Genomic DNA, 14,229 nt, shown 5'->3' on the forward strand with positions numbered 1-14,229 from the left:
CCGAGGCCCTCAGGCCGCCGCGGTGGGGGCGGGGGCGCCCCGAGGGTCCCGGGCACTTTCCCTTCTTAGAAATCCAAGAAAGCGGGGCAGCCTCTCACCCTGCTACTCCTCTCCCCGCTGCTCCGCAGGAACCTCGGCGCCAGCCAGCGGGCCGTGCTCCTCCACATCGCCCGATTATAACCCTAAGTGCCATTTTATGGGCACTTCCTGTGTGCCGAGCGCTGAGCTCTCCGTGTCATCATACACAATCTCTGCAAACTCACGCAGTTAATACCGTGTCTTTATTATCGTTCCCCATATGCAGAAACAGTCTCACGGTCATAAACGGATGAGTTGAAGGCCCACAGCGAAAACGGGCGCTGGGATTCAAACCCAGGCACTCGAGGCCTGCGCCCGCGCTCTGATCCCCGGGAGAGCCTCTTCCTTCCCGCGCTGGGCTTCCACGCGTCCTGGGAATGGGCGGCGGTGGGGGGTGCGGAGGTGCAGAGAGAAGGGCCAAGTGTGCAGTTTGCTAGTCAGGTAGCTTCTGCTCTCATTGAAACTGTTTTATTACATTCGGAAATGACCCAAGACTTCTGCCCCAGGCCCTCCAGCCCCAGGAGTTAGTGGTTGTTCCTCGGGTTGTTTCCTCTGAGAAGGAAGAGTAAGAAGGCAGAGAAAGAAGAAAATGGAATGGATACAAATAAACGAGAAGGCAGCCTATAGACATGGAGCTGGACTGACTCCTGGCACTGCCACTTCCAAGGTGTGGGACCTGGATCGACTTGCTTAACTTCTCCCATCTTATGTACTCATTCATTCACTAAATATTGATTAGCCCTTCCTCTGGCCCTTGCTGGGCACTGAGGAAACACGAAAATGAACAAAAGAGCTCACCTGATCCTGTATTCCAGGGAAGGATGATAGATCACACAGACTTGGCAAAGCAAAAAATAAACAATATTTATGGATCAATAGGGCTGGGACGGAAAAGAACAAAGTGAGGCAATGGGGAGTAGGTGGGTCCCCATAAGACGATGGTCCAGTAGACTTCTTTGAGGACATAACTTTTGAGATGGCAGGAAGGATGAGAGAGAGTTTTTCCTGTAAAATGGTGACAGTAAACCATAATAAATTATATGAGACTCAAATTTCCAGCACATAGTGGGCACTTAGTAAATATGTGTTGAGTGAATTAATGGTATACTATATGTTAAGTGTCTGGCATATAGTAGGTGCCCAATACACTACCTTGCTCTTTACAGAGAGGCTGAGTTCCTGGAAATGTTGACTCAATTTTGAAATCCGAGCTTCATCCCTCTTTGATTTTCATTATAAAATTGAAAACGTGTTCCTTTGGGGAAAATTCCAAGGACCTAGACTGAATAAAATTATAGTTAAGAATGTAGAAAACCTTTTAAGATAGTGTATTTAAAGGCAAAGTGATAATTTCTGATGAAATATTAATAGTTCTGAAAATGTCACTCAGTGTTTGTGCTACTTGGCATTTGGTTGGCTAACACCTATGCTTAGAGCAGAACACCAGCTACCCTGCACTACCCAGGCCATGGGATCCTGGAAAGTTAGCCAGCTCACTTACTCCTTCTGCCCTCTCTCCCCTTTAGCAGGAGACACGGGACAGGGAACAATGATAAGGATGTTTCTTGGAGCACACAACTGAGGCTTCCAGAAGATGCTGCAGACCTTAACTGATACACTTAGAGATAATATAAACTGTGTGCTATACAGTAACCCCTGGTCACATGTGGCTATTTGGGTTTAATTAATTCAATGTACATAAAATTAGATATTCAGCTTCTCAGTTGTACTAGCCACGGTTCAAGTGCCCAACAGCCACATGTGGTTAGTTTTAGAATACTAGCACAGGAGACATTTCCGTGATCATATAGGCTCTAGGACAGACTGCCTGGGTTCAAATTCTGAGTTCTAGCAGCGTAAACTCAGGCAAGTTACTTAACCTCTCTGTGCTTCAGTTGCCACATCTGTAAAATGAGAATGATAAAGAACACCTGCTTTGTAGAATTGTTATAAATGTTCTATTACTAAATAATTGCTTACCACATGGCTAGTTCCTAGAACAACACCTGGCAAATAAGAAGCATATAAACATGCTGTGTATTAGTTTTCTCTGATTATATTGGACTGTGTGTCTCTGGAGTTCCTGAATAACAAGACTTTGTGCCATGCAAAAAGGAGAATATTCGCTGTATTTTCAGTTGTACAGGAAATTGCTCTGTGGCAGAGAAATGGACACCAGGCCTCATTTAAGCTGGCCTTCATGGTCTCCAGAAGGGAAACCCACAGAGTCACAGTTTTTCTTCTTGAAGACATATCTTTTAAAAAACCAGACTCTGCAGCCCAGTCTGGTTGCTGGGACATACAGGGGAGGCCCATTCCCAGGAAACATGTTTGCAACCTCCTCTTGCTTCAGTTCTGATGGTCTGTCTCTGAAGAAATCTGGCTAGGACCTACCTCTGCATGGTTGTTTGACCCAGTAAGCATACTAGACAGGGTAACTGGGGTCTCCCCCATTTTTAGGGATCTACAAAAAGTAGGTTTTTGAGCACCTACCATGGGCCAAGACTGTGTGAGACACAGGAGTTAGGGTGAATGAGACCTCTGCTCTAAACAAAGTCACAGTCTAACAAAGGAGGTACAAGCATTCTATAAGTGCCCTGGAGTACAGCACGGGTTTGATAAATGCTATTCCAGTCTCTGTTCAACACAGATGTATGTGCCCGGTACTGTTTGGGGTGCTGAAGATAGATAGTGAAGAAGACTGGCTTGGTCCCTTCCTTCTTAGAGCTTGAAATGACTCATTAGATGTTAACAGACAGCCTTTCATCTCTGAATTATTTTTAGCTTGGAAAGATTCTTAATTTACTCCTCACTAACCATATTACCCAGAGCAGGTTGTTTAACCTTTCTAGGATTATTTGCTCATTTATGAGCCAGAGATAATAAAAATACTGACCTCACAGAGTTGTTCATGATAATTGATAATACATGTAAAGTATTTAGACTAGTTAGCTTGGCACATGCTAGGTACCCAACGAATGTCAGCTATGATTATTTAGGGTTCTGGAATTCTTACTTTCCTATTTGGCTCTAGGAATGCCTCCGAAGAAGGCAATCCTTTTCACATATCTTTCAGCCAAAGCCTGCACTCACCTAGCTTCCACCTCCAACACAAAGCTGCTGGGTTGGAGAATCCAGAAAGGTGAGCACACAGCCTGGGCTCTTTTAAGGTATTTGTGGGCTTAAGTCTGCTTACTCTTACAGGCTCCAATCTGCATCTAATATGTTTCAAACACATCCACCTCGCCTCCAAAATACAACGTTTTGGCTGTAAAGAAAATTGAGAGGGTTTTTCCATTTTGCGTTTGAAAATTTGGGGCCATGAGTAATATATTTCATGTACGATTGGCTATGATTTCTCACCAGTCTCAGTGCCTACTCAGGATATCTTGCACAGTGAGAAAAATCCAAACTACAAACTCTTATCAAATGTAATGAAATTTTTATGACTGAATTCAACAGTTAATGAACTTAACATAATGTTACATTTTGCACTTAATTATTTAATGATTTAAATGTTGCAGGTTTTCCTCTTTGTATTTTGAAGCTAATAATGACATTTTCAGGCCTAAAACTTTTTTGTAGGTCCCTAAAAATGGGAGAGACCCCAGTTACCCTGTCTAGTATGCTTACTGGGTCAAACAGCTCAGGAGCGGGGCCCATGCAGAGGTAGGTCCTAGCCAGATTTCTTCAGAGACAGACCATCAGAACTGAAGGAAGAGGAGGTTGCAAACATGTTTCTTGGGAATGGGCCTCCCCTGCATGTCCCAGCAACCAGACTGGGCTGCAGAGTCTGGTTTTTTAAAAGATATGTCTTCAAGAAGAAAAACTGTGACTCTGTGGGTTCCCCTTCTGGTGACCATGAGCAATCCCTGCCATTTTCTAGGGGAGTTTTATCCCTTATTATTGTCTTGATTTCTTGCCCATATATGAAGAAGTGGTTAAGAGCTTGGGAGGTGGCAGCTGACATACTTGAATTTGACTTTCTCCTCTGCTACTTACTAACTGGAGGTTTCACACATGCTCTGGAATTTCTTCATTGCAAAGTGATAAAAACAATACAGACAAGTTTGGGTTGTAGGGAAGGGGGTGTGTGTCCAAATGGGGAAATGTGCGTAAAGTCCTCAGCACAGTGCCTGGTTCTGTGAACCCTTAATAAAAGATATTGATAATTATAGTTATTCTTATCATTAGCTTTTATTATTAACAACCATGTAATATGAAAATGGCATACTATAAGATTACCATTTACAGTTGGAGAAAAGAAGGCCATGGCTAGGGACAGAAAAGAATATGAGTCAGCAGTAGTGGCCCAGTAAGGGAGCATCTAAGTCAGGACCCAGTAGACCCTCTGGCTTCCTACTTTGGTTTTCTCCACTAAGCCAGACTCTAGTCATAATAGATGCCCCAAGAACTCCTACAGAGGTTCTAAATCAATCTCAACCAGAATCTTGATGCTTGGTTCCTTCTTCCATACCCTCCATGCAGGATATTGATCATCAGTGCACATTTATTTAGGAGTGGCTTTCAGATTAAAAAGCACAAAATTTGGCATCGAAGATTAAAGCCAGATCTAACCCGATCTAAAGAAAACAGAAAGAGCTGCTACTTCCAGGTAACTGAATTGGTCAGATCACATAGAGGTAAAGGGTAATAAAATTGGGTATCCTTATTTGTCAGTAAAGCAAAAATGGAAACATGTCAGATGGCACAGTTTTTTATTTTCTGACAGGAGAAAATCTTCATCTGCAGAGACAAAAAATGTTTCCTGGAAATAACCCCAAGCATGAATTTATCATGAGTCCTTGTATAAAGGACACTGAGTGATACGGTGGGCAATATATTCAATTCTGTTTTCATAAAAGACAGAAATGCCGTTAAGTTGGTCAGTTTCTCACATGAGGGTTCTCTGAAGGCAGAGTGCAAAACATTAAATCATAACTCAGAAAAGGCATTTCTTTAAGGAACTCAGATAATGAAGTCTAAGAGAGATACCTTTGGGTCCATTCCACAAACATTGCTGAGCACCTACTCAAGCATGCATGCATCCATCCATTCATTCAGTAAATATCAATTGAATGTCCACCATGCACCAGGCATTCTGACTGGCTCTGGTGATGACTGCTTGTAAAAGCTGATACCTGGGCTGAATTTTGAAGGACAAATAGGAGAACTCCAGCACAGGAGGAGTAGGGCTTCCCAGGCAAAGTAAGCAGCAAGGACAGGGGCCAGAAGGAAGGGAGAGAGAGCACCGCTCATTTCAGGGTGCAAGGGCCTCAGAACCACTAGAGCATGAGAGTGGGGAGTGGGGAAATACGAAGATAGAGGGGTGGTCAGGGGCAGATAATGGAGGCTCTTGTAGGGAGAGTCTTGCAGGGAGCTTGGATTTGACTCTATGTAGTCTGGAGAAGGTAAGGGAGCTGTGAAGTTGGGTTAGTGTTTTAGAAAGATAACTGGTGGCAATGAGGAAGATTCATTGAAGGGAGCCAAGAGCAGAGGCTGGGCGCCTGCAACACAGCTGTTGTAAGTAATCCAAAGAGAGACCTGGGAGATGTTAAGGAAGCAAAATTGAGGGGATTTGGTGACTTCCTAGATGTGGGAGTCGAGTGGGAAGAGGAGTCCAGGATGAGCTCCAGGTTTCTGGCTCAGGAACCAGGTAGCTGTGGAAACCATTTCCTGAGATGGGGAACTGAGTGGAGGGGCAGAAGGATTAGAAGCCAAGCAGGCTACAGTAGAGGGTCCTGTGGGACATCTAAGAGGAGAGTGGAGAGAACATCAGGCACAGAATAGGCAATGGGGACTCAGATGAGAAGAAAACGTTCCTGCCCTCAAGGAACCCCCAGTCCATGGAGCAAGACAAATGAGAAAGCTGACTATTATAGAGTGTGGAGAATTGCAGACAGAGGGCTATTTTCCTAGCGCCATTCCTCCAGAGTTCTGGACATCTGTGAATGCTGCAGATTTGTCACACTCCGAGCTACCTCCCCACCTTTACCCACAGTGTTGTTCCTAGAAATTGCCACTTCCCACTTCCTCCACTTCCCCCCACTGAGTTAGCCAACCTTCTCTTTCTTTCTATCATATCCTTTATCTCTCCTAGATGACTTACTCATGCTGGGTTCTTTAACACCCTTCTCAATAAGCTGTCCACTCCCTGAAGGCAGGCACCACTGGTAATGTCTTATTCCCCTTTAAGTTCTGTTCCTTCAGCACCTAGCACAGAGACTGGCACATAGATAATGTTTGTGGCATGAACAAATAAATGATTGAGTGAAGAGTAAGCAATGACCACACAGGATGTTACAGAAAAAGTCGAGTATATTTGGGCATTGCTAGTTGCTGTAATAAACCCCAATATTGCAATGTTTAACACTGTTAAAGGTCATTTCTCCTATAACACTCAGCCCAGGTATTCCTTGTTGGTGGGTGACTTTCCTCCACATTATAATCTGGAGACCCAGGTTTCTTCCATCTTTTGGCTCTGCAATCCCCTAGGGACCTAAATGCTCTGTATCCAGCAGACGAAGGAGTAAGGGTGAAATGGAGGAGCAAGGGTGAGAAGGTTTTATGGGATAAGATTTGACATTACACAGTTCACTTCTGCTTATATTTCTTTGGCTAGAACATTGTCTCAAAACTGCACCTAACTGCAAAGAGGGTTGGGAAATGTAGCCTTGGCTGGGCAGCCACCTCTCACTGATGACTCTGTTCCAGGGTTTCTCAGTCTAAGCACTATTGACATTTGGGGCTGAATAATTGTTTGACGTGTGGTGTTGCCCTGTACCTTGTAGGTTGTTTGACAACATCCCTGGTCTTCCCCCACCCCCTGGATGCCAGTAGCAACTTCTAGTTGTGACAACCAAAAACGTCTTCAGGCATTGACAAATGTCCCCTGGGGGTGGGGAGGCGTGGGGCAGAATTACCTTCAGTTGAGAACCACTGTGCTATACTGTGGAAGAGGGAGCATAAATTCTTGATGTATGACAAGCAATCCATGCTGCTAAAGGTATCTATCACCAGCAGGGGTGGGGAGGGGTTTAGGGAAGTCTACTTGGGAGAGGTAATGCTTGAGCTGCATGATGATTAGGAACTAGATGAGAGAGGGGACAGTGCTGCAGGCAGAGGAAACAGCATGAGTAAAGGCATGGGGGCAAGATAGCAATGCTAGTGGAGGAATTCAAGCAGAGGTGATGACCTGTGGCAGCCCTCTCCTGTGCATATGGCCTCTGACAAGCGGAATAACTTTGATCTCTTCTTTGCCACTGACCTGAGTTCTGGCCCTTTCTTTGTTTCACAAATGAAGAATTTTCTGCAAGAATTCGGTGGCCCCAGCACTTGGCAGCACTAGAGGAGTGGCCCAGGCTGTGGGACCCTTCTCATATCTCCCTCCTGATCATGGAGGCAGAAAGCCTGACCACAGTTTGTTTTGGACTTTTTCTTCATGAACCCCTTCTGTCACCTTTCCTCCAGAAGGCAGATCGTTGTCATCTCTTTAGTGGCAGTCTCGCCCTTGGGAAATCCTAGCTGCTATCTGATAATGCCCATGATTTAAAAATCAACCCCCATGCCAACTCAAAACCCAGCTTTTCCTCTGAGCCCTCCCCTTTGCTCTGTGGCCCTTCTCTGCAGTCCTGCTTGTCTCCCTCAGCTGCTGCCTCCACTTCTACCTTACATTGCTGGAGGATCGCATTTGTTCTCTTCCTATTGGCTTCAGAAAGCTCTCATATTTCCTTCTGGGGCCAGAGTAAAATTTTCAAGGCATCAAGTCTAAAACCCCTACTTGAATCAGGAGCATCAAGACCTTGTTTTCCTTCTAAAACAAACTCCGATCTTATCTGGATGTTAGGCTTATCTTGGCAAGTCACTATACTGCGTTGGGTTTTTTTTTTTGCAATGTGACACTGAGACCACCAGTGGCTGCCTATTACTAATCAAAAGAATGCAAAGGGGAGGGACAGGCCAGAATCAGCTTTGGGGGTTGGGCTAAAAACCACACTCTCAAGCTAGTAGGGGAGGGCTGTTATCTCTCGGACTCCTGCCCCTGCAAATGGTTTTGGGGTGCCACCTTTCCTCAGTCCCCATCTCTGCCTTTGGCCACGTTGGTGCGAGCTTGGGCTGCTGCAGTAGCCTTCTATGTGAGGTTTCTTCATCTGCCCCTTCCCTTCCTACCCATTCCACACAGAGAGGCCAGAGTACCTGCCAGGTCATGTCACCTGGTATCCTTTTGCCTAGCAATAAAAACCCAAACCTCTCATATTTAGAGCTGCCCACCTTCCCGAATATCTGCTACAACAACCAAGCTATACACAGCATTACGAGATAACTCTTTAAACACTTATTCTGACTGGCATGCATTTGCTTTCTCTACCAACTCCTCCACCTGAAAAAGCCCTTCCTTTCTCTTTCCCACTATCTGAGAATAAAAGCCTAACTCCTCACCATTCTCTATGAGGTGTCTCCCCCAACTCCCCATCACCTCCCTCTCCCCTTGCTAGCTCTGTTTCACCCCACCCTCCTTCCGTTGGTTCAGGGCCCTTACCCATGCTCTCTGCCCCCAAAACCCTTTCCCCAACTTTGCCTATCTTGCTTATTTTTAGATACCATTCTCAATATCACTCCCCACAGAGGCTTACCTTGACACTTGCTTAGAGTTTACCCCCTCATTCTTTCTCCTAGCACCATGAACAGTTCCTTCACAGAGCTTGGACTTCATAACTTTATATATATATATATTTATTACCTGCCTTCATCAAAGCAGGAACCATTCACTAGGGTGTATGTTCGTTATCAAGACAGCTCCTGGCAGGTAATGATGCTCAAAAAATATTTGCTGCATAAATGAATCTTCACCTTGTCAAAGTCCCTATCCAGGCCTCAGGGTCCAGTCCAAATTCTGCTTCCCTCCTTAAATTAGTCTTCTGATTCTCCAGGTTCAAGAAAAGCTAACTTTCTTAACATGTCCCTATGAAACATGCCCCTTCTTCTGTCATGGCAATTATCGCTGTCTGACTTGTATCAGTTATGTGGTGGCTGCCTTCTCTGTCCCACATGCTTCCAAGTCAGGACCACACACTGTGCATCTCTGCATTGCCCACAGCCCAGCCATCCACAGGCCTGGAGCACAGGAGGCGCTCAGGAAATGCATGCGGACCCAAATAGATCAGAGAGAAGGATGGATGGCAGAGGATGTGAGTGACTGGGCCTTTTACAGGGATGAAACGGGTGCCCCTGCCCTCCACGGTCCCTATGGAGAACGACACAAAATGCTCCTTTTGCCAGGGAGAGATTTTGGGGGAAACCTCAGCTGCTGACGGCAGCCACAGAGCAAAGTTCTGGGACAGAGGAGGGGCTGGGGCTGGGTGAGTGAGGCGCCCATTGTCCTGGAGCCCCAGAATCATAGAGGAACCCAGACCCCCTTCTGCCCAGCTGCGGGTGGCAGAAATGGCAGGGGCATCTCTGCCAGCTCCTTTCTCTAGGAGAGAGACCTGCCTCTAAAAACCATTCTCCAGAGGAGAGAGGGGGTCCCAGTGTAGGAACCAGGAACCCACCACCAGAGACCACCCAGCCAATAGCCCCCACCAAGGCAGACCACCCACTCACCGCACAGCCAGTCCCTCCTCCTCTCCAGGGCTGGTGGAAAGGCCAAAACCAATGGTGGCTGGCTGAACCTTCTCACTTCTGGAGCTGGGCCTGGACAATGGGGAGTGAAAAGCCCCCTCCCCGCTGCCCGGGGGACATAAAGCAGGCCTTTCACTGAGGAGTTCTGGCTGCTTCGGTTAGTTCTTGGCATCCAGCGAGGCTGCGTCGGGAGGGGCGGGAAAGCAAGTGCATTAGGGGGTTGGGAATGGGGCCGGCGATTCTGAGGAGGCTCGCCAGCCCAGGGCCACCGGGCTGACTCCCCAGCTGTGAAATGAGCTCATGCAGGGAAATCGGAACAATGGGGTGCGCGGGGAGGGGGGGCGGCGCTGGCATCTCGGAGGCTGTGAGAGCGTGGCTCTGTGGGAGCAAGTTTTTCATAGGGAGCAAGGACGAGCATTCACTGCTCTGGTCCTGGCCGCGCCCCCGGTCCGGCAACCCCAGAGCCCCTCTCCACGCCCTTCCCCGGAGATTGCCAGGGTCCACCAACCGCGGGTCCCTGTCCCCTAGGCCTCGCAGATGCCAGTGCTCCGGCTTGGCCCAACCGCGCGGCTCCCTGAGCGCTGTCTCCGGGATGTCTCTGGCAAAGGGGGTGGGGTGACCGTTGACAGTTGCCTTTTTCCTGGACGCGCCGGCCCGGGACTCTTTCCTTGTCACGTCCACCTCCCGACCTTGGAGCCCCCACCCCCACCCCCACTCCCCGCAGCGTCTCTCCGCTCTCTCGGAGAGTTTGGCGTAGACAGCGAAGGAACCATCGTGACTGATGGAGGAGCCTAGGGGAGACGAGACAGAGACTGAGATCGACGAGTAGGGGTGGGGGACCGAGGCTGAGCCCTTGGAGCCTGACGGCGGCGGCGACAGGGGAAGAGGTTGATAGCGGCTTACGCTATTGGAAGAAACTCGGCTGGGGCCATGGCAGGGAGGCGGTGGGGGTGGGGCGGGTGTTGAAACAGGCACAGGTTATTTAATTTTGAGGATAAACTGTTTAAGTAACTCTTGCACGGTTCTTCTACAATCCGTCCCCCACCCCCACCCCATCATATATACACTCCTCCCTCTACCCAGAGGATTCGTTTTAGGGGAGGTGTAGGACCGCACTGAGTTAAATGAACAGCATGCCCCCCTTCATACCTCGCCCTCCAAATCTTAACCCAGCCTCCATCTACGCACATGCACCCCTCTCGCGGGATGGGGTAGGAGGCCATTGCTAATGGGGTTCGTAAATGTCCCCCCAACCTCAGATTGCAAGTTCAAAGCCACCACCCAAGATAGGCTTCTAAGAGCCTTGACTTGGGAAGCCGCGTCTTTCTTTAGTTACCTTTTCCCAGACAGTATTCCAATTTCCAAACGTGGGAGAGGCGCGTGTGTATGTGTGTATGTGCCTGGTGTGTTCGAGTACGTGTGTCTGTGCTACTTGTGTGTGTGTGTGTAGGGTGTATTAATGGGTGATCTTATAAATGGAAACGGGAGGAATGAACTTAAAAGAAACTGGTCAATTGTAAAACAAACAGGAATAAACAACCCTTTAGATGTAATTTTTGGTTTATTTGGAGGTGGCGCTGAAGAGGAACGCCCTCCCCCCAATATTTTTTCCTTTGCTGCGCCTCCACCCCCAACATTTGGAGCGACGAAGAAGCGGCTCCAGAGTGATTAATCCGGGGATAATTCCCCCCTCCCCCGGCCCCCCGGCGCGAACCCCGCGAAGCGGGATTGGAGCGAGTCATTTCCGAGAGCGCAGCGCGCCTCTCCCCGGCCGGGCGGACACTTGGTTCATTCCAGCCGCAGAAGCTCAGGGCTCCCGCGTACCGGGATTTTTCCGAGCAGAAAAAAGCTCCAGAGCTCTCCTGACCTCCTTTCTCCTCGGCGGCTAGCGGAGCCTCTCCCTTGGCGCTGCCGGCCGCGCTATGCCGCGCTCGCGGGGATGGGAGCAGGGGCGCTGCGGCTGCCCCGCAGGGAGGGCTCGCGGCAAAGCCGAGATTTCGGCGCTGGTGCCGGGCGCAGGGAACCGCTGGGGCCGCCCGCCGCTGCCGCCAACGCCGCAACCGCTGCTGCTGCTGCTGGGCTGGGGGCTGCTCAGCGCCTCCGCCGCCGCGGGTAAGTCCGGCCGCGTCAGGCAGCCAGCGGCGGCCGCGCACCCCTCCCGAGCCGCGAACCCAACCATCCCCGACCCTGTGCCCCCCATCCCCCCCGACCCGGCCTTAAGCTCACACTGGTCCGATCGCCCACCCTCATTCTTGACACTCGCTTCTGTCTGCCCCCAACCCTCCACCCCACCCTCAGCTACATCCTCACCTTGACCCACACCCCGAACCCCGGCCGCAACTTGGCGGAATCCAGCCGGTGTGGGGGCCTGTGAGGCAGGCATCTTCGCCTGGGGTTGCAGGGCATCCGGACCATGGCTTCAGTTTCTCCATCCTCCCAGCCCCCAAGGTGCCAGGCTTTTCCCGACAAACTTTCCCGGAGCCCTACCCGGCTCCCGATTCTGGTTGGCACACCGTCTGGGGGCTGGAGAGGAATGGCGCGCCCTCTCCCCATTTCCGCGCTTGTCGGGTCTCCCCTTCCCTGCCCCCTCCCATTTTCTCCGGAATGAAGCTCGCGCCTCCGCCGGAGCCTCCCGGAGACTGCGGCCGCCATCCCCCTCCCCAAGTATCCTCCTCCCTCGGCGCTCCAGGCTAGGAGGGGGTCAGGTGGACTAGCTAGCCCCCTGGGTGGGGGTCCAGCGCACGCGTGGCAGGAGAGCTCAGGTGGGGGTTGGAGGGTGCTGAACAACCTGGAGGCGGGGGCTGGGGTTGTGCCGGGGGCGGGGGAGGGAGTGTCGCCACCAGGCTCCGTGCGGCCACATTCCCCTTGGTTCCCACTCCGCGCCAAAGTGCCCTTTCCCGCGCCCTGCTGCAGCCGAGCGTCGGGGCTGCGGCAGCCGCGGCGCGGGCGACGGGACCCGCTCCTGGCCACAGAGTAGGGGAGGGGGGCAGACCTAGCGGGTGCTGTGAGTCCCAGAACTTCGCGGGTGTGTGGCTGCAGCTTGCGGATCCGGGGAGGCACGTGGCCCTTCGAAGGAACCCGGTTCCCGGTGGGGGGACCCCTGCAGGTCCCCCTCCCACTTTGCCCCCAAGCCCTCTGAAGCTCGTTCTAGCCACAGCCTAGAAAGTTCCGTGTGCCCGGGTGGGGACGGGTCCGAATGGGCGGCGCCTGAAGCCTCATTTTCATTTAGCCGGGAGGCTGACCACTGAGGGAGAAAATCTGAAACACCTGCTGCCAAGGCCTGGACCTGGGCACTTCCGGCCTGGAGCCGTATTATTTTTTTCTTATTTTTTTAACCACCGATTGAACCTCTGAAGGCGGGGCCTTGGCCACCCCAGCACTCCAGCACCCCCTTCTTGGAAAGTGCCTCTATCCGCTGGAAGGCCAGTGAGTAGTGAGCTCGCCGGCCCGCTCTGAGCCCCAGCATCTCATGAGGCCCTCCCCGCAGACCGTGTCGCCTGCCCCCTTAGCTGGTGGAGTGCTGGGCTACCCTGGCAGAGAGGGCGCCCTGAGGCAGCCCTGACTGTCATCCCCACTTGGCCGGACCTTCTTGGGCTCTCCTAAGAGTCATAGCTTCCGACACCCAGAGAGGGGCGCCCGCGGTGCGCGCGCCTGGGAGCTCGGGCACACACCCACACCCACTGGAAGTCTTCGAACCAACCCTGCTGGTCACCCAGACTTGCCACATGGGCAGTAGGGGGGGACCGCTACTTCTGGGAGTTCTGTCTCTCACTTTTATCCAGGCGAGGCCTCTGCTCTTGTTTAGCCGGCTAGAGAGAATCGCCCAGATCTGAATGAACTGCTGTTTTGGCTGAATTTGCCTCTGCCCCTTGGGCAAATCATGTCCCTGGGGAGAGAAAAAGGCCGACTCACCGGAGCTTGCACATTGCTGGCTGTGCTGGAATCCTGCCTTGTAGAGATGTATTTGCTCAGTTCTTGGGTCATTAGAGAGGTTGGGGGAGGGGGTGGTTATGTCTTGCAGGGAGGGAATGGTTGCTTGCTGGCAGGTCAGAACTCTGGCTTCCAGTGCTTAACTGCATTTCTTTTTAAACCTTTCCTGCATTTAGATCTGCTATTTGGCCTTGCAGGCAGCAGAGATTTGGAAATGGACTCAGTGACAGATGATCAGCAGGATTTGGCATATTAGAAGGGAAGAGCATTCATTTTGTGTTCTTTTCATACTGTTGACTTTAAAAGATGCTTAAGACTGAAGAGACTCCCTTACTTGACCCGGTGATGTCTGGAGAAAATGAATATAAGGATTTGTAAAGAGAGAGATGCCTCACTCAGCTTTATCTTCTTACCCAAGCCCCTCCATCTGTGCCCTGCCTCACCCCCCTTCCCCTAAGGTCACCTTTCAGTTCTCTTCTCTCCCCACTATCAATCAATCACTTTTCTTCCCTTGGCCTATAAACAGGTTCATGTTTAATCTAAAACAAGCAACAAGACACCTGGCCCCATTGATTTCTTTTCACAAACTGCCTCATCTTTTGT

General features: G+C 50.4%; 1 long non-coding RNA gene across 2 annotated transcripts; it reads right to left on the reverse strand.

The window, feature by feature from the left end:
- Positions 1-4: 4 nt before the first annotated feature.
- On the reverse strand, positions 5-9,971 carry LOC143674535 (uncharacterized). 2 transcript variants are annotated; one of them, XR_013171105.1, is made up of 4 exons: positions 9,679-9,971; positions 1,231-1,355; positions 877-1,083; positions 5-630 (listed from the first exon to the last, which is right to left on the reverse strand). It is a non-coding gene; the product is annotated as an uncharacterized LOC143674535 (long non-coding RNA). The 2 variants fall into 2 exon arrangements; XR_013171104.1 differs by having other exon boundaries at positions 1,231-1,360.
- Positions 9,972-14,229: the final 4,258 nt, after the last annotated feature.

The sequence above is a fragment of the Tamandua tetradactyla genome, chromosome 2 (assembly GCF_023851605.1).
Source record: "Tamandua tetradactyla isolate mTamTet1 chromosome 2, mTamTet1.pri, whole genome shotgun sequence".
NCBI lineage: Eukaryota > Metazoa > Chordata > Mammalia > Pilosa > Myrmecophagidae > Tamandua > Tamandua tetradactyla.